Source organism: Vespa velutina, chromosome 4 (assembly GCF_912470025.1).
Source record: "Vespa velutina chromosome 4, iVesVel2.1, whole genome shotgun sequence".
Lineage (NCBI taxonomy): Eukaryota > Metazoa > Arthropoda > Insecta > Hymenoptera > Vespidae > Vespa > Vespa velutina.
In genome coordinates, this window is record NC_062191.1 from 8,983,349 (window position 1) to 9,002,081 (window position 18,733).

Below are 18,733 nucleotides of genomic sequence, written 5' to 3' on the forward strand. Positions count from 1 at the left end.
AACATGAGATAGATAGAGACAGATAACGTGAGAATAAACATATTTGAAGGTTTCATTAAAAAAATCAATTTTTTTTTTCTTTTTTCTTTTTTTTTTTTTTTAAGTTTCTTCAACTATTGAAAAAGAAAATTCGCGTTGACAGTGTATAATTATGTTAATCATAAGAATGATTAATATTAGTGGTAATCATTAATTAATATTAATGGTAATTATCAAGAAGACATCCGTGGAAAAAAAGTAGTTGTCATAGTTACATATAATGTAACGACAATGTGTATGTATTTGTGAAACATGGATAGAATTGTTTCTGAAATCTAGAGCGGATTCGACGGTCATCCGTCCCATTGTTGTACGAATATAAGAATTCCGTTTTTGCAATCTTCCCAGGCTCAATTCAAGCCGTGCACCAATCGACGCCCGACGAAGGTTCGCGCGCAACAACAATGAACTGTGGATCCGCCGTTCGACTTACGAAATGGTTCCAGATATTTCTATAATCGCATTGTATCGAACTCCTATGAGAATTCATGCAAATTCTTCTTCTTCTTCTTCTTCTTCTTCCTCCTTCTCTCCCCCTCCCTTCCATTACCACTTCTCCCTCTCCTCGTTTGCTTTAGTTTCCTTCTCTTGCGAAATATAGGTCGATCATGTCGTTTTATGAACCAGACGATCAAAGGGAAGTTAAGGAAAAAAAAAAAAAAAAGAAAAAAAGTAAAAAGAAAAAAAGAAAGAAATAAAAAACTGAAAGAAACGAAAAGAAAAAATATAAGAGATAATAAAGGAAATACATTTGTAATATTAAATCATTAACATCCGTCCACAGGTTATTGTATTCAATGACATATGAATATTTATTAAGGTTAATGATATTGATATTAAGTTATTGTTTGTTAGTTGCAAAACTTTGATCGAGTTTAACTAAACAGGTTAGAATGACTTCCCTCTGTGTCTCTTAATGTGATCGTCTACTCACGACGGACCTCGTAAAGGCATGTAATTTTCTTTCACACTCATCTTCAATAACGTACGATTAGATGATTAACAAAATTATATGTGTGGATAAGATTATATCTTATCGATGGATGGAAAAATAATAGAAATATGTGTTCCGAGAGATGTAATGTGAGTTAATTGTTATTCGATGTTTGTTACAATTCACATTTAACGACAACGATGATGAGAACGTCGCCGTCAACTACGACGACGACAACGACAACGACAACGACAACGACAACGACAACGACAACGATAACGACGATGATGGTGACGAAGACGTCGACGGCCGTGGTAGTCGTGTAGGAACAGTGGGGACGAAGTGAAAGTGAGTCGAGCATTGTTTAGGAAGCCTCGTCGGCCCAGTGATTCTCAATAACGGGACACGTGCCAAGTCGGCAAACCAAAATCATATTGAAATTTATTGAATTCACGAAATTAAGGAAGCACCCATTTTCTCATCCTTCGATGCTTTCTCAGTCCAATGAACACGACGTTGACGACGTTGACGACGTTGACAACGTTGACAAAGTTGACGACGTTGACGACGACGACGACAACGACGACGATGAGACCTACTTTCGACTTCTTAGAGAAGCGTATTTAGCTAAGCCTTCTTTAATGCCCATTTTAAATCATTAGTGAAATACTCAAGACTTTTGAATAATTCAAATTATTTTCAAATGTTAATCAAAATGGAAATCATTGGAGCGATTTAATATAAATGTATTAAAGTTTCAAATCGTATCAAATAGACTTTCGATTGCGGTCGGTACGCGACAGAAAAATCACGAATGTCACGAATAATCTTGTCGTTCATTAAAGGTTAGTTGTTGAAACGAGTCGCTTTATAATCTCTCTAATCGTTGCTAAAATTAGTCTTATCTTCTAATTTTGAAATTTCCTCTTTGTATATAGGTATATACCGATAGAGTCAATAATAACCTAATAGTTATTTTAAGTTGGTAGGAGAAGATTACATTTTCAACAATTTTATTTTACCCCATATATATTTTAAAAAAGAAAAAGAGGAGAAACGATATGTTGAATTAAAAATATTCATGTGAATATAAAATTTGAAATATAAAGATCTATCTTGTAATATGCGAAAGTTGTGGATCAAGCTTTGGAATGATCGCAACCCAACGAGCGACACGTTGTTTTCAATTTATTTTATTTTATTTTATTTTATTTTTTTTTTTTATTGCGTGTGATAGTTATTAACAATAAAATACGAAATGATAATTATACTTTTCAGAATAATTCTCGAAAAATATGTGTGTAGAAAATTTGATATCGTACAATTGTATTTTTCTCTTTATAAATGGAAGATAGATAGATAGAATGTGAATTTTCTTCAATCGAATGTTAAATTAACTAAAGTATGTTATTGATATTAATCGGTTAAATTTTAGAAGATTTATAGATCGATTGTTTGTTCATTTTCATTCTATTTTGAATTTTCCACTATAGTTTAGCCATACTTTTGAAAGAAATAGAATACCAAAATTTCAATAGTATTGTTAGCAATGACTTTCTGTTTATAGGTCAAGGCTGTTTTGGATATTGAGTAGTTAAGCAAAGCGTTTTGTTGAATCAACAGCAATTGCACAACTGCGATATTTATATTGCCTTTAAATTACACTTATTTAACAAAAATTTATTTTTGATTAACCATTCAACGATTGATTATAATCGATCATAATTTTCTATCATTAAAAAATTATTATCATATAATTATATAAATATTATTATAAATTTAAGCTTGCAATAAGTCGAGAAAAAAAACATGTTATCGTTAATATTTATCAATACATATCTAACTAATGCGTACTCACACACACACACACATATATATATATATATATATATATATATATACATATATTTTTTTTTTTTTTATTATAATTAATCGATACAATCTAAGTTATCAAGGAGTAAAAATTGAAACATTTTTTTCCAAGAAATTATTTTTTAAAAATATGATATATGTAGGTAAGTAAGTAATTATAAATTAAATATATGTTACACTGATGTTCTTACGTTTGTATAGAACATATTTTCTGTTATAAATAATAATTATAATAATATTCTTATGAGCATTAATTAAAATAGAGCCAGTATTATAGATATCTAAGTTCATTTGTATACGTGACCGGTTTATCGATTTCCCGTGGTTGGTCTGTATGCATGCATGTTAACTCAGGATGTGGCATTTCGATTCTCGTATTCGGTATTATTCTTCTCACCGTGTTCGATGCCAGTATTACCGGTATCTAGCCGGCAATGGGCTGATTACGTAAATTACATCGGATTCTCAGATTCTTCTCCTCTGATATTCTTTTTTGGCGAAAACAACTTTCCTCTCGTAGGAATGGTCGGCACTCCAAAGGTGTAACTCCTCATTTCGTATTTGGTCGTTTTTCTTCGTCGCTCAGCAACCTTTTTCGTACTACTATCGAAGAAGAGTCGTTTATTTCTCTTAATGTCTTTGGTATCCCACTATATACCACGATTTCTAATCTTATCTCTTCTTCTATTTTAAATATCTTTTAACGATATTTATTTATCTAAGACATTTAAAATATCATTCGTTAGTATTATATTAATAATTATAAATAAAAATGGTCTATCCAGTTGATAATATTTATTTCGGTAATAAAAAAGAAAAAAAAAAAAATAAAAGAAATAAAAAGCGAATTTTACACGTTGAATCGAATTTTCTTAATTTTCGCCAAACTTTCGTTTTAATAAAACTTACGTCGGGTAAATGAACTGTAAGTTGAATTCGGGTCAACTTTCCTTTAAGAAAGAAAAAAAAAAATAGATAGATAAATAAAAAGAAATAAAAAACAGATAAAGATAAGAAGAAAAAAAAAAAGAAAATAGAATAAAACGAAATATTAGAGTTAGATTAGAAAGTACTGTGTAAAACTGTGTGAGCATTATCGTTACGTTTAATGATAGATTAAGCAAATTTTGAAGCTTATTTATGATTATCGTAAATACACGTAACACAAATTCGTAGCTACTTTCTTAAACTCGTGGGATTTCCTTAGAGCGTAACTCGTCCGCGACCTTCGCCGAGGTCCATTGTAACTAATTATGCAACAATAGTTTGTTTGCGTGACATCAACAAGTACGATTCATCCGGGGTATTCCTGATAATTTTCCTTGAGAATTTCCACGACTTCTATGGTACGTACAACGATAATTCTCTCTCTCTTTCTCTCTCTCTCTCTCTCTCTCTCTCTTTTTTTCTCTCGTTCTCGCTCTCGCTCTCGCTCTTTCTTACTCATTTATTCAATCATTGGCTCTCATCGTTTGGTTTTAATCACTTTTTTCAGAGATCGCATAATTGATAACGCGTCGACGACCGATTCTTAATCGTCTCAATCGAAAATAGATTCAAGGAATTTTTCGATATTTAATGTGCCAAGATAATAGTCTGAACTAATCATTTTGTTAACTAACGAAAGTGTTCATCGAGAATTTGTTTTTCTAATGAAAGAAAGAAAGAAAAAAAAAAAAAAAGGAATATCCGGACGGACGATAGGATACGAAGAGATTTGACTTTTGAACGAAATTAAAAAAAAAAAAAGGAAATATGATTGTTGTGCCTGAAGAAAATTTAATGAATTGATCGTTTGTCACTTCTAACATGATAATATGTACAATTTTACGATACGATAACGGTCATTTACTATCTATCAACTATCATCAAGTACGATCTGTATATGTCGTGAGGACATTTTAATGATACCATCGATTAACGTTAAGCATTTGAATTAGTTCCCAATGGTATTTATTTGATTTCATAATTGATTTAGAAATGTGCAAAGATATATTCGCAATAACTCGAATGATACTATTACATGTATATTATTATGTATTAATTAGATGTATTCAAAATTAGATGTAATCAAAATGAAAATAATGAAATGGAATTATTACGAAGACGTTTAAATAGAGATCTCTAATATTGTGTGTGCCGTGTCGAGAAACTCGTTGCACAGATAGAGCAAACGATAGGGAAGACGAGCTCTGCTCTCTCGGGTCGAGTCGTTACCCGTGACCTCTGAAAGCCGGTATCGCTCCACGTGCAGACCCGGACGAATCGTAGCTGAACGGCCGATTCAAGGACTATACGATTCCCCGACGATTTTATTATTAACTACCAACGCGAACGATAATTTATTTTCTTTTTCTATCATTATCGATGATACTTATTTTATCGACTAAACCGACTAGAAAATTTCGGCACGTGTTACCAAGACGTGTCCACTCGACTATGTTATCCTTTTATTTTCTCTCTCTCTCTTTTTTTTTTTTCTTTTTTTACTTTTTTTACTTTTTTTATTTTGTTTTTATTTCTTCTTCCTCTTCTTTTTATTTATTTTCTTTTTACTTCTTTTTTTTTCTTTCTTTTTTTTTCTTTAAGTAGATGAGAATTGATCGGTTGAAAAAATTTTCTTCTTCGAGAATTAATGGCCGAACTAATGAATAATAATAAAAAATTAAAATAAAATATAAGAAAAGAAAAGAAAAAGATAGAAAAAACGGACGAAGCAATTTACGATTATATTAATTTACGATTATGTAGACGATCTTTGGGATGTTGGCAATGAGAATTTTCTATAGGCTCATGATTAATCGTAAATACGATAATTGTTAAATTTATCACGGAGAAACTTCAAGGAAGACTAAATAATAACATACACGTTACGTTAGACATCTTGGTGAGTTTTATTCTTATTTTTCACAGGATCGACTCGTCGTCGGATTACTTGGAATTTGAACTTCTTCGTTTCTCTTTCTTTTTTCTTCTTTCCTATCCTTTTTTTCTTTCTTCTTTTCCTTCTTTTCTTTTCTTTTTGGCAAAGGGCTTAGCGATTTTTTTTAAGAAGGGATCGATTTTGAAAACTACCTGGAAAGAAGAGAACGATGGCGATGAGGTGGGTCTTTAGACGCACGAGCGCAGCGATCGCGGTCTTCCGCGTGCTCTTCTAAGAAGGGTCAATGACCGAGGTTGGCCAGCTAGGAATTTGGTGCAGGTGAGAACCAATGAGGAAACGCTTCTTCTTTCGGGCTGGGTTGCAGGGGTCGGAGGAGAGGAGTCTCTCCCTGTCCTCGCTTGTTTGCCTACCTTGCTGTATGTTCTTGCAGGTCAACGACCTAAGCCATATGCGTCGACTTTGTGCTTCCACCTACCGTTTTAAATTATTCTTATACCCTGTCACTGAAAATCGATACCTTCGTCATTTTCACTTTTTTCTTCTTTTTCTTTTTTTCGGTCTTTAGCAGTTTCTCTTTTATTTTCTTATTCTTCTTCGTACTTATCGTTCGTAATCATTTTTGGTGCTTGTTAGGTAATTTAGGATCAATTAAAGAAGAAAATTAAAATGTATATTTAGTTTAATGAATTGAATTTGAGTCGATCTCTCTCTCTCTCTCTCTCTCTCTCTCTTTTTCTCTCTCTCTCTTTCTATCTCTCTCTTTCTATCTCTCTCTATCTTTTTGTCTGTCTCTTTGTATTTGTATCTCTATTTTTCTCCCTTGGAAAATTTTAATAAATTGAATATAGCATAATATTATATTTTTTAATTAACGATTTTACAGAGAATGCCTGGATTTATCTGTATTTCAAAATATTTTGTTTTTCGTTATAATAAAATATCCATTGGTTTAATTAACAAAAGTATATTGAAGCAAATGATTTAAAAAAAGGATTGTTAATTCTTAACCTTTGTTATATTACTTCATTTCATTTCAATTATTTAAGACAATAAAAATATCTATGTAAAGAAATATGAATGTGTAAATGATTATATATCGATCGGTCGTTAGATCGTTTCTTTGTTCTAAGAAAACAGCTTGCGAGCGGCTAACAAAGTAAAACGTAGAAACAGGTAGAAAAGAAGAAATAAAAGAAAGAAAAAAAAAAAAGAAGAAGATAAAAAAGAAAAAAGAAGAGGGTCGATGGCCTCGCGTTTAGCTCCGGGTCTAAATCACGAATAACATACTACATAGGTCGTCATAGGCTAAGTCCGCGGAAGTCAAAGGATCAAAGAAACCACCGGTTCTCCCTTCGTTCTATTATAGAAAAATCGCGGTTGCCTTCTGCGATCATCTTTCGTGGGAATGAAATGAGAGGGTGTCTTCTAATAGAGACGATAGCAGCTGTCTATCTGTTTTTCGCACTTCTATCGTAGACGATGGATGTGAGCCAAACTGTTCGCACGTAAATAAATGTTTCTGGGTATATATATATATATATATGTGTGTGTATATGTATATATATATATATATACATACATATGCATTATATATATATATATATATATACATACATATACATTATATATATATACACACACATACGTACATGCGTTTTGGCATGACACGTAAATATATTTATTATTTGCTTCATGTATTGTTTTTTCTATTTGTGTATAAGTATGTATATATAAATCTACATAAATAAGTTATGTGATTCGGTAGAATATAGAAACCTTATATACATAACATATATAATATGTTATATATACGTACACGTGTATATATATATATATATATATATATATATATACATATGTACGTGGTACTAAATTTGTATCTATATAAATACAAAACATATAACAATTTTAATTCGTAACTACAGATATACGTTCTAATCGAATAGTTTCGATTTATTTTTATATTTATTTTTCGATCGAAAAAATATCACAGAAATAAGGATATTAGACTGAGATGGTATTTATTCGCTACGATCTCATTTCAGTTATCTGCTTTCTTTTTTAACGACGTTCATAATTGTTTGTAATATTATACGTAAAAATCGTTACCAAGTACAGAATCTCTTTCTTCTCTTCTTCCTCTTCGTCATTTAAAACGACGTCATAGACAACGTTTTGCCTTTGAAAGTCACGTTTTCGCGCATGTGCTGCTGTCAGAGCAGTTGTGTCGTCGTAGTTGGTTGCTTCGCTGGTTGGTTGGTTGGTTGACTAGTTGGTTGGTTGGTTGGTTGTTTGCTTGTTTGGTGCATCGAACGTAGAATGTTGTCATTTATATGGAAAAAGAGACGACACTGCCTCGACCCGAGCGTGTTTTACACGCGCCACGAAGGCTCGTGTATATGAATACGCGCGCGCGTTCACCCATGCTGTCGTTGACTGGTTAGATATGTGCTTACGCATATCTTGATTACGTGATGATGCTTCTTCCGCGCTCTTTCTTTGTTTTCTACGTTTCGCATTGTCTCTTCTTCATTCGCTATACTTATTTCGCTCCTTTGTATTCATTATTTCGTATTATCATTTTTTTCACATTTGCAGATTTTTTTTTCTTCGCGTTACGTCTATTCACTTATTTATATATTATGATCTATGCAAAATGAGAATTAACAATAAATAAATGAGAGATCGATATTACGATACGAAGATAATTTTAATCGTTTTAATCGTTCATCGAAAAAGTTTGTTTAACGTTCGTTTCCATAGTATCGCTTCTATGATGCTCATGTAGATTTATTTATTTATTTATTTATTTATTTTATATATACCCTCCTCGGAGTGATCAAATTATTTTATTCTCCTTTTTAAGACGTAATCAGTTAGTCAAGTGCAACAAAATTCACCGTCGATATTGATCGAATCAATCAAGACATAGCATTTCTATTTCTATTCTTATTTCAAGATATTGGAATCTAGGATTCTTACTTATCGTTTAACGAGAGATTTTGTAAAAATGATACTTTATTTATTTCTTTATTTGTTTGCTTATTTAATTTTTTTTCTTTCCTTTTTTTTTTTTTTATTTCTTATTTCTCTTCGTTTTATTCGTTATCGCAATATAATCGTTCGTTGTTACGTCATGGTGTAGTTCTTTGGTGTAGAAGATGTAGGATGACGAAAAAATATAAAGAATATGTTTTTGCGCGGTAATGTATAATGTTAGGACCACCCACTCTTAGTTTTCCGTCTCGTTCTTTTTAAAAGTGTTCGTTTTTCAAATGGCTATTTTTGCGCGTCGCCGACCTACGATAACAACTGAGATCGTTTATAGTGGCGGGGAAAAAAATGAAACAGAAGAAAATAAAGTAACGATTACGTTCAGGCGCATATTTTTCTTGTTGATTGGAATTATTTTACTTTTTTTTTTATGAAATTAATTAAGTACTCTTTGAAGTAATATTTGCAATTTTTTTTTTTACTAAAATTAAATATATTTTATTATTATACCATAAATATAGATATAGATTATGTGCGTGTGTTTGTGTATGTGTATAATAAAGATTATAAATTTTGAATAATATGTTGTAAAAATTACATTGAAAAAATATTTGTAAAAGACCATGTCGAAGGATACAAAGTTTCTTTAATTTTATATTTTAATCAAAAAGGATAAAATTAGATAAAAAGGAACGATATTTAATTCAATGAATTTAATTATTAAAGTAATATCTATATTTCTTTGTTCATTTAAAATTTATCTGAATTACATGGACCGATTATTTTCATTATATTTTCTAATTTTATATATATATATATATATATATACATAATGTCTTTTTTATTTTACGTATATTAATAAAATATTATTTATACAAAGTTTTATTGTTATTTTAAATTTAAAAAATCGAATCTTCCATTTTAAATTTAGAAAACGTAATTACGTATAAGCGAACTATTGCAGATAGAAGGAAATTAAAATGAAATGTTCTTTTGTTTAGGTACTTTGTCGGGCACTGAAGAAATTATATTTGATCGGAAACTATTACCAAGTTGCAAAAGGATCTACGTCTACGTCGTAATAATAGGTAATTTAGTATCATTTTTTTAACGTATATCATTCTAAAATATACTAATCAATGACGGAATAAGTTATTTTCGAAGGATTATACTTATAAGAAACATCGTGTTTAAAAAGTATTTTAGAAAATAAAAAAATATTTCTAAAAATAAAATTGTCATTTACACCGAGGAGTATTACGTAATATCGTATAATTCTTACTTATTTTTATGATATTAGTACACATTTACTTTCTTTTTTTGCGTTTTAACGATGTTAAAGTTAATAATTCATGAGTAATTAATTATGGTTGATAGAGTTTTATATGATATTTGATTTTCGTATTTATACGAATATATATATAATATATGTATAGTATATGGATTCATACATGAATATATATAATATAAAAATTTACACACACTTCTATATATAGTACATAATGTACACATTAATACACTATATACACTTCATAAATATATATATATATATATATATATATATATATATCATAATATAATTTAATATTATTATAATTGAATTGTATACTCCTAACAATTTAATATTTATCCAATATTTTACAGCTTTCGTCATACTTGTTTTAAGAAATGGCAAAACCAAAGGTCGAGTACGAAAACTTTTTTATTAGTAGCTGTTCCATATAATACATTCAGGTAAGTTTGTTTATTTTTAAAAATTTCAAGAACGAAGGGTAATACAGAGAGATACGTAGTAAACAATATTTATTAATGTAGTTAATAGAACATTAGGTTATTGTTTCCGTTTGTAATTCTAAGAGATTTCGTCGTCGTCATGCGTAAACCTAAACAAAACATTATCGAATGTTTACCTTCGTTTAAAGTCAAGAACTCTCTTTATTCATTTTTATACGATACTTCCTACAGATAACATTATCGATAAACTCTTCGTTCTCTTATTCTAATATATTTAATCAGTATTAATCAGTATTATTTAATTCATAATTAATTAAATACTTTAGTAATTTTATTATAACAAAGTGAATAATTACATTCCGCAGTAAACGTTAACTATCTGCTGGTAATTAATATTTTGTATATTTATTTTTAACTTTTTATATACTTTCACATATTTTAACTTTACATGTGTGTTTGTGTGTGCGCTTGTGCACTGGCTTTCTCTAGATATGTATATATATATATATATATATATATATATATATATATATATATCCCTATAGTAAGATCCTGGCGATCAATATTGTTATATTAAATGATATATCATATGTAAATATTGTCGAGTTAGTTTACTCAATTCCATGAAGACTATGCTTGAAAAATATTTAATTTTTAATAATTTTACTTTTCTCAATTGTATCCGTTGATTTTTTATTTGTTAAAAATTAATTGTTTCTCTTTTTTAGATATATTTATTTCAAGAAATTTTCTCTATATAATTTGTTTTATTTTTAGTTTCATGAATATTATTTTTAATTAATCAATTTCAACGATATTATTTACAGCTTTACGTATAAGGCGGCCTTTAAAGGCAGTGTTTGTTCGTAGCATATATTTTTATTTTAATTTATTTTTAACCGTAATTAACGTTATTACAAATACGGCAAATAAAAATCAATCGATTTATTTATATTTTCTTTTATGGCCGAGTAAATAAGATCGTATATCGTGATATTAGAGTTATCTCGAAATTTTACATCATTCTGTAAAGCCATCTGTGACGGCTTCTGCAAAGATTTACGAAGAGTTAAGTAAGCAAATATTTTAATTTTCTAATTTATAATTTCATGATATTTTTAATTGTAACGGGGATAATAAGATTTTTTTATTTTAAGACAAATATCTTTTTGTTAGTTGTTTCGTATATTACTAATTTAAGTATTTTATTGATTTCTATACTTTTTCTAATTGCGTAGATAAATCAAAATCAAATCGATAAACTTTCGATCTAGTTGAAGCAAAGATCATTATAGAGATGACTAATTAGTTTATACTAATCTTATTTTATGGATCTTTGGGTAATCGATTATTATTAATTATAATAAAATTTATGCTACATGGGATTTATTTTAATCATGTAACGCAACTACCGATAGACCGTTTATTTTAGTACATTCGAAGAATATTTTTTTATATTTTGATAAGAACTCAAAGATATCAAAAAGTACTATTTAACTCGTTTACTTATAAAAAATATTAATGACAATTTTAACGTCGTATAATTTTAATCATATAAAGATCGTAATCTTAAAAATTATGTTGCCAGGCCAGTTTTTGCTAAAAAAAGAAACAAAGAAAAATTAATATTTAACTCAAACGAAGTAAAAAACATATATTACGTTTTAAAGCAATTACGTACATATCGTATGTACATATATCAATCGAATCAACAGTGAATGTCTCGTGATTAATATGGATAATTCGTTTTATTAAAAAAAATCGTGTTACATAAATATATTTACTTCTTTATGAATTTCTGTTAAATATGTTTTTCCTTTTATATTTATTTCGTTTTTCTGAATGAAAGAGCAAGAGAAAAAGAGAAAGAGAAAGAGAAAGAAAGAGAGAGAGAGAGAGAGATAGAGAGAGAGAGAGAGAGAGAGAGAGAGAGAGAGAGAGAGAGAGAGAGAGAGAGAGGGAGAGACCTGTTGATTTATATTTCTATTCATACTTTGCTCGTTCGATAGTGCAACGTTATCACGATAAAACTTTATAACTTTATCGCGATTTATATTACTGTCATATATTTGCTTTCGTTATAAACCATGATTAATCATCATTAATAATTTTCATTACGAAATTTATCTTATATACATGTTTTTCATTAATCAGGAAGATTTAAATGATCGTATATTCCATTCTATTTATTATCAATGAAATTATCGGAAAATTTTCTTGGATCGATTTACGTCGAGTTCATTCGCAGCTGTTTCGCCGATTACAATTTCGTAGCACCTGCTGGTATGTTATAACTTTAATGACATAATGTCGTGTAAATAATTTTTGTACGGTTGAATATAATCTGCAAATGGCCTGTCTGTACATTATTCCTTCGTATTTTGTACACGCAAATTTTTTCTGTATTTTTCTTTTCTTTTTTTTTTTTTTTCCTATCATATATAAATATAAACATGTGCTCTGTAATGGATATAAAACTTCTTACGAGTTTTGTCATTATGTGTATTATTCAATTTGCATTGGAATAAATGGCATTGATGATACGACGAGAAAATTTTCTTCTTTCTTTTTCTTTTTTCTTTTCTTTTCACTGTTCGAATTTTGTTACATACACATAAGCATGCTCGTTGAAATTGTCGGGATAATAATATATATCGACATTCTCTTTGTACAATAATTATTTATTATTTATAGTTATGGATATTATCTGGGTAAATATTATTTATCTACTTAACAAAAATAAAATGATAAATCTCGATAAATTAACTGTATACATAATATATATGTAAACTCCTGCAACAATTTATTTGCTCTCTTTCTCTCTTACTCTTACTTAAAGAATTAAATTGAATTGAATTTCGCGTAGGTCGTACGAAGGAGATGTAAGGTCAGGGTTCTGAGAAACAGAACAGCTGTCGAATCTAACCTAACCTTCTTACTTTGTACAGAACACGCATGCGAATACGACTCGTTTCGAATATCTTTCTTCGCTTTCCGTTCTCCGCTGTTCGTTAACCCTCGAGCCAAACGTTAGCCAACAGTTTGTACAACATTGGATCTTTTATCTTTGAATTTTCTAATTTATTTCAATTCGATAATTTCAAAAAATCATTGTCCATTCGCCTCCTCAGATTGTTACAAATAATTAAATATAATATATAAAAGAAAAATTTTTTTCTCAAAACGATTATCTCGTACAAATTGAAATTTGGTATTGTCGAAAGGTCAATAAATTGCATATTAAAAAGTCGATGTCTTCTTGAAGTGAGGCTGCGACAGATGCTGACCTTGGTGACTCCATCGAGAGAAAAAGCGCGCTTGATCATGACCTTTGGGCCGTGCCGAGAGCAACGTTACCGTTTCGAACGTAAACTCACGCGAGCAAGCGAGCTCTACTCGCTTGTCATGGAGGAAATTCCGTTGCGTAAGATATTACGCGATCTTGATGTTGCTTCGGACTTGACGCGGGAAACGTCCGAAGTAATAGAGCTTCCGAGTTTTCGATTACGAGAGTTCGCCAAACTTTCGATTGGCTTATCATTAATCGAGATTTTATCGTACCATTAGATTACATATAGTATAATAAATCGAATTAAATGTATCGATTCAATTATTTCTTAATTCTTTTAGATGATAATAACTTTTAAAAATAATTTTGCAGATAAATAAATAAATAAATAAATAAATAAATAAATAAATATATATATATATATATATATATAGGTAACTTTAAAATTTTAAACAAATTTTTCGGATTCTTTTTACAAGATCTTTCGATTTCATGAAAGGATTCTTAATTTCGAAAATATAAATTTTCTATTGTCATTTTAAATTAAGAAAGTTCAACATTTTCATGAATACAGATATGTCAGGGATATATATATATATATATATATATATATATATATATATATATATATAGTTTTTAAATGGAAGAAGATAAATTAGATAAACTATAAAATAATAGACTCCACTACATTATCTTCGATATTTGGAAATTTAGAAATTTCTTTATCTTCTTTTCGAATATTTCCTAGTAAGTACTTACCTAAATATACATGCACATATAGATATAAAAATAAAAGTATGTATGTAGAGTAACGTTGATAGACAAGGTTATTTATTCTTTATTTTTTTATTTTTTATTTTTATTTTTTACATAATTCTAAATAGAATCTTATGAATTTTTGTATGGGAAATAATTAACAGGATGACTTTGTATAGCAATAAGAAGAAATTTTATAATAATTATACTGCATATGTATTGCAAATGGATTGCAATGAGCTATATATGTTATACATGTATATACCTATTTATTTACATAGGCATACACATATGATATATATATATATATATATATGTACACACACACACACATACATACACATGTAGATATATGTATAAACACGAGCTTTCGTCGTTTGAGAGGAAAAGGAAAATGCGTAGGAAAATGAGGTGTGGTGCGTGTACGATTGTGCGCTAAATTCTCACGCCGGACGAGAACGCATTTGTCTGCGTTTATTCACGCAGCACGTTTTGACACACGCGCAAGATCTCTCGAGATGTGGGTACGTGGGCGTCTATGGGTGTGTGCCGCGAGGGCGACCGGAGATAGACATTTGATTTTTTTTTCTCTCCCTCTTTTTCTTTCTTTCTTTCTTCTTTTTTTTTTTTCTCTCTTTTTTTTCTTTTTTTTTCGGTTTTTATTACTAGGCAAAAAGAATCGAAGAGATATCGATCTTTACAACCGTTTTATCTATGTAATATATTTCGCCGTTGAATTCTTTTTATCTCTCCTTTTTATCTAAAATTTGTAATTTGTAATTCATATTTTTAATTTGGTCTCTAAATAAATGACATTATTTGAAGTTTATAATATAATTATAGCGTAGTAAATATATATATATATATATATATATATATATATATATATATATGTATTTAGCAAACGTAATTTTCTGATATGAAATAACATATAATCTTATGGTCAAAAGATTAAATAAGATATATGAGTATATGACATCAAAATTGTATGGCGTTTATTGAAGGTTAATTGATTTTGCAATCACAGTAAATAGTCGGACACTTGTATAAGATAGTTCATGTTTACTTTCGACTTTGTATTCATTTGCTACTTAAAACCGGTAATTAGAAAAACATTTTATCGTATATATTCAATGTTGCTTCTTTGCAACTTACTACATTTGGTTCAATGATGTTTACGAAGTTACGACATGAACCGTTTGATTCGATGTCATTTTAGAGAACGTGAAAAGAGAGAAGATAATGAGAAAAAAGATCAAAGATTGAAAAGTCTATATTGTATGTATATCATAAATGTCGAATAATTTTTAAATCGAGTTTCATATTTTTTCTTTTTTTTTCTCTCTTTTCTCTTTTTTAATATGTATTTTTCCTGAGAATTACGTTTCGAAAAAATAAAATCGATTGACGATAACGATCGGCTGGCTGGCCAGAGCAAATAATTGCATAATCAGGCGTCATTAATCATTTTGAAGTCGATATTGGCATCGAGAAACTCGAGACAGTCGCATATCGTCGGAAACTTTGTCATCGAACTATCTAATACAGGAGACAGAGAAAGAGAGAAAGAGAGAGAGAGAGAGAGAGAGAGAGAGAGAGAGAGAAAAGTATTGAATATTTATAAAAAAAGATCCATATTTCTTTCTTTCTCTATTTTTTTTAATTTCTTCTCTTTATAAGTGCGTACATTTAATACCATAATAATCGATGATCCCGATAACGAGAGAGAGAGAGAAAGAAGAAGTGATAAATATGATTACGATTGACGTAAATCGCTAAGTTTTTTTTTCTCTCTTTCTTTCTTTTTTCTTTTTTTTAATAATCAAAAAAAAAAAAAAATCATTTATCTCGAATGACGCAACGAGAGACGTCTTTTAGATATTAGCGATTTTATTAAGATAAAATCTTATAGATCACTTTCAGGAAGATCGAAGCTCACGAAGTTTTCGATCTTACGTTCCCGCGATCTCACGATCGAATGGTAGCAAAGTAGGATATCGTGTAGAAAATGCGAACTGTCTTATTATCGTGCGTTCCGTAGTCGTCGTCTAAGTCTAACATAAGTCTAAGTCTAAGCGGCCGGCCTTGATCCTTGGCGCTGCAGTCGGCCGAAGCCGAGCAAGCTTGGTGCTACTCGCTACTTTCACTGACTAGAAGTACTCTATCCTGTCCTGTCCGTGTACCTATCCTGAGCTACGTACTTCGGAGCTACGTACTTCGAGCATTATGCTCGTTTAGCTCAACCGAACTTAGAAAAGTGGTTCTCAAGAAATTTCTAAGACGTTCTTCGCCCAGATGGGACGATTGATTTTTCATTTTCTTTTGTTACCTATTTTTGTTGTTGTTATTTTTTTTCTTTTTTTTTTTTTCTTTTTTTTTTTTCTTCTTCTTTTTCTTCCTTTTTTTCTCTCCTTCAATCTAACCAAATAAATCTCAAGATATAATTTCATATCGTATATTCGATATGTTATATAAATTAGAGAAATTTAAGAATTATAAAAAGTGAAATTGCATTTATTCGAGATAATATAAATCGTATATATATATATATATATATATATTTTGATTGATTGCGTCTTCGCGTTACCGTTACCGGCATTCTTTAATATGTGTCGAATCCGACCGTCATTTCCATTTTTCGCCTGCATCATGAACGAAGGAGTATATAACGATCGTTTTTTCCTCGATTTCTCTGATAAAAAAGTGTATGGGATTCTCTCGAGTTGTTGTCAAGAGGTCGTACGGGTGCCCGCAGAGTTGAGCACCGCTTCGTTGTTTCTAGGTTACACGCGCAGCGAGCCGAGTTTCACTTTTTCAAGCGCTCGACTCCACGCTCCGCGACCATCGGGAGGTTGTGCTCGGGCTCGTCTAAGCGTCAACGATTGCGCGTACACATTAGCGACGACGAGAGCATATATACTTCTATCTACGTATATATGTATATAGGTATGTATGTGTGTGTGTGTGTGTGTGTGTGTGTGTGTGTGTGTGTATGTATGTTTATATATACATATGTCTTTACGTGTAGTACGGTCTCTACCTCGAGTAGTACCGCTTTCTAAGGGATTCTAGCCTCTTCTAATGCGCCGTTCATAGCTGTCCTCGCCTTTCCTTCTTCTTCCTTCTCACCCCTCAGCTTCTTCCTTCATCGTAATCTCGTCATAAGATTTTACCGAGTGGGCGTCGATCGGAACAAGTTTTCTTTCGTTTTGATACCGCAAATTCTTTTTTTTTTTTTTTCTTTTTTTCTTTCTTTTATTTTTTTATTTCTCTTGATCTTACGATAAAATACAACAGCAACGGAATAGAAAAGAGATTTTTTTTCTTCATTTGTTCGTTCGTACGTATGTTTGTTTGTAATATAAATGAAAATAGGGTAGTAAGAAAGATCAATGACTAGTGATATATAAATCTTTCTTTCAATGTTTCGTGTACACCATTGGTTTAATCTACCTAGTATTTATTTTCTCTTAGACGTATTATTAGTTTTAGTCGAGAATTATTAGAGATAAGGTTAGCTTGATTAGTTTGATTATGTTTCAAATGAAATGAGATAATATAATTCATGAGAGAGAGAGAGAGAGAGAGAGAGAGAGAGAGAGAGAGAGAGAGAGAAGAAAAAGAAAAAAGAAAAAAGTATATTTAATCCTTCATAAATCACTTTTATTTTATATTTAAAAGTAATATTACGTAATGTGAAACTTTATGTTCTATAACTTATAGGTACCTAATGTAATAATATATAATTATATTCACAATTAGCATAACTTATACATAAAAAAAAAAAATTAACTATTAATTTTGTGACCAAGGGGAAAAAAAAAAGAAAGAAATTAAATACGATGTATATGAATGTTACTTCAAAGTTGCGTTATTAAAATAACAAGTGAAAATCCTTATCGTATACACTGTATTAAAGATTTATAAAAAATTGGTGAATTATAGAGAGAAATCAATTTGAATTCTGACATCGATTTTATCAATATGGTTCCATCGATGATTCGTTCTAACGATTCGTTTGTACTCTAATGTCTTCCTTCCTTTCTCTTTCTTTTCTCTCTCTCTCTCTCTCTCTCTCTCTCTCTCTCTCTTTCTCCTTCTTTCTTTCTTTTGATTTTTGGACGTGGCAGGAACATCCACACTAACTAATGGCTCACGTAGCGAATGTTCGGTGAAACTCACTGTCCGGACACGAGCTTGGAATACACGAAGAGCCTGGACTTTCGTTTTT

The 18,733-nt window shown here is 30.1% G+C and overlaps 2 long non-coding RNA genes across 3 annotated transcripts in view; one reads left to right on the forward strand and one right to left on the reverse strand.

Moving 5' to 3' along the window:
• Positions 1 to 10,461, forward strand: part of LOC124948940 — a 34,242-nt gene extending 23,781 nt beyond the window's left edge. For both annotated transcript variants that reach the window (XR_007100911.1, XR_007100912.1), the window contains exons 3-4: positions 9,725 to 9,811; positions 10,368 to 10,461. This is a non-coding gene — a long non-coding RNA (uncharacterized LOC124948940). The remainder of the gene's footprint in view (positions 1 to 9,724; positions 9,812 to 10,367) is intronic.
• Positions 2,906 to 8,204, reverse strand: LOC124948939. Its single transcript, XR_007100910.1, has 3 exons — positions 7,839 to 8,204; positions 5,713 to 6,200; positions 2,906 to 3,563 (listed from the first exon to the last, which is right to left on the reverse strand). It is a non-coding gene; the product is annotated as an uncharacterized LOC124948939 (long non-coding RNA).
• Positions 10,462 to 18,733: the final 8,272 nt, after the last annotated feature.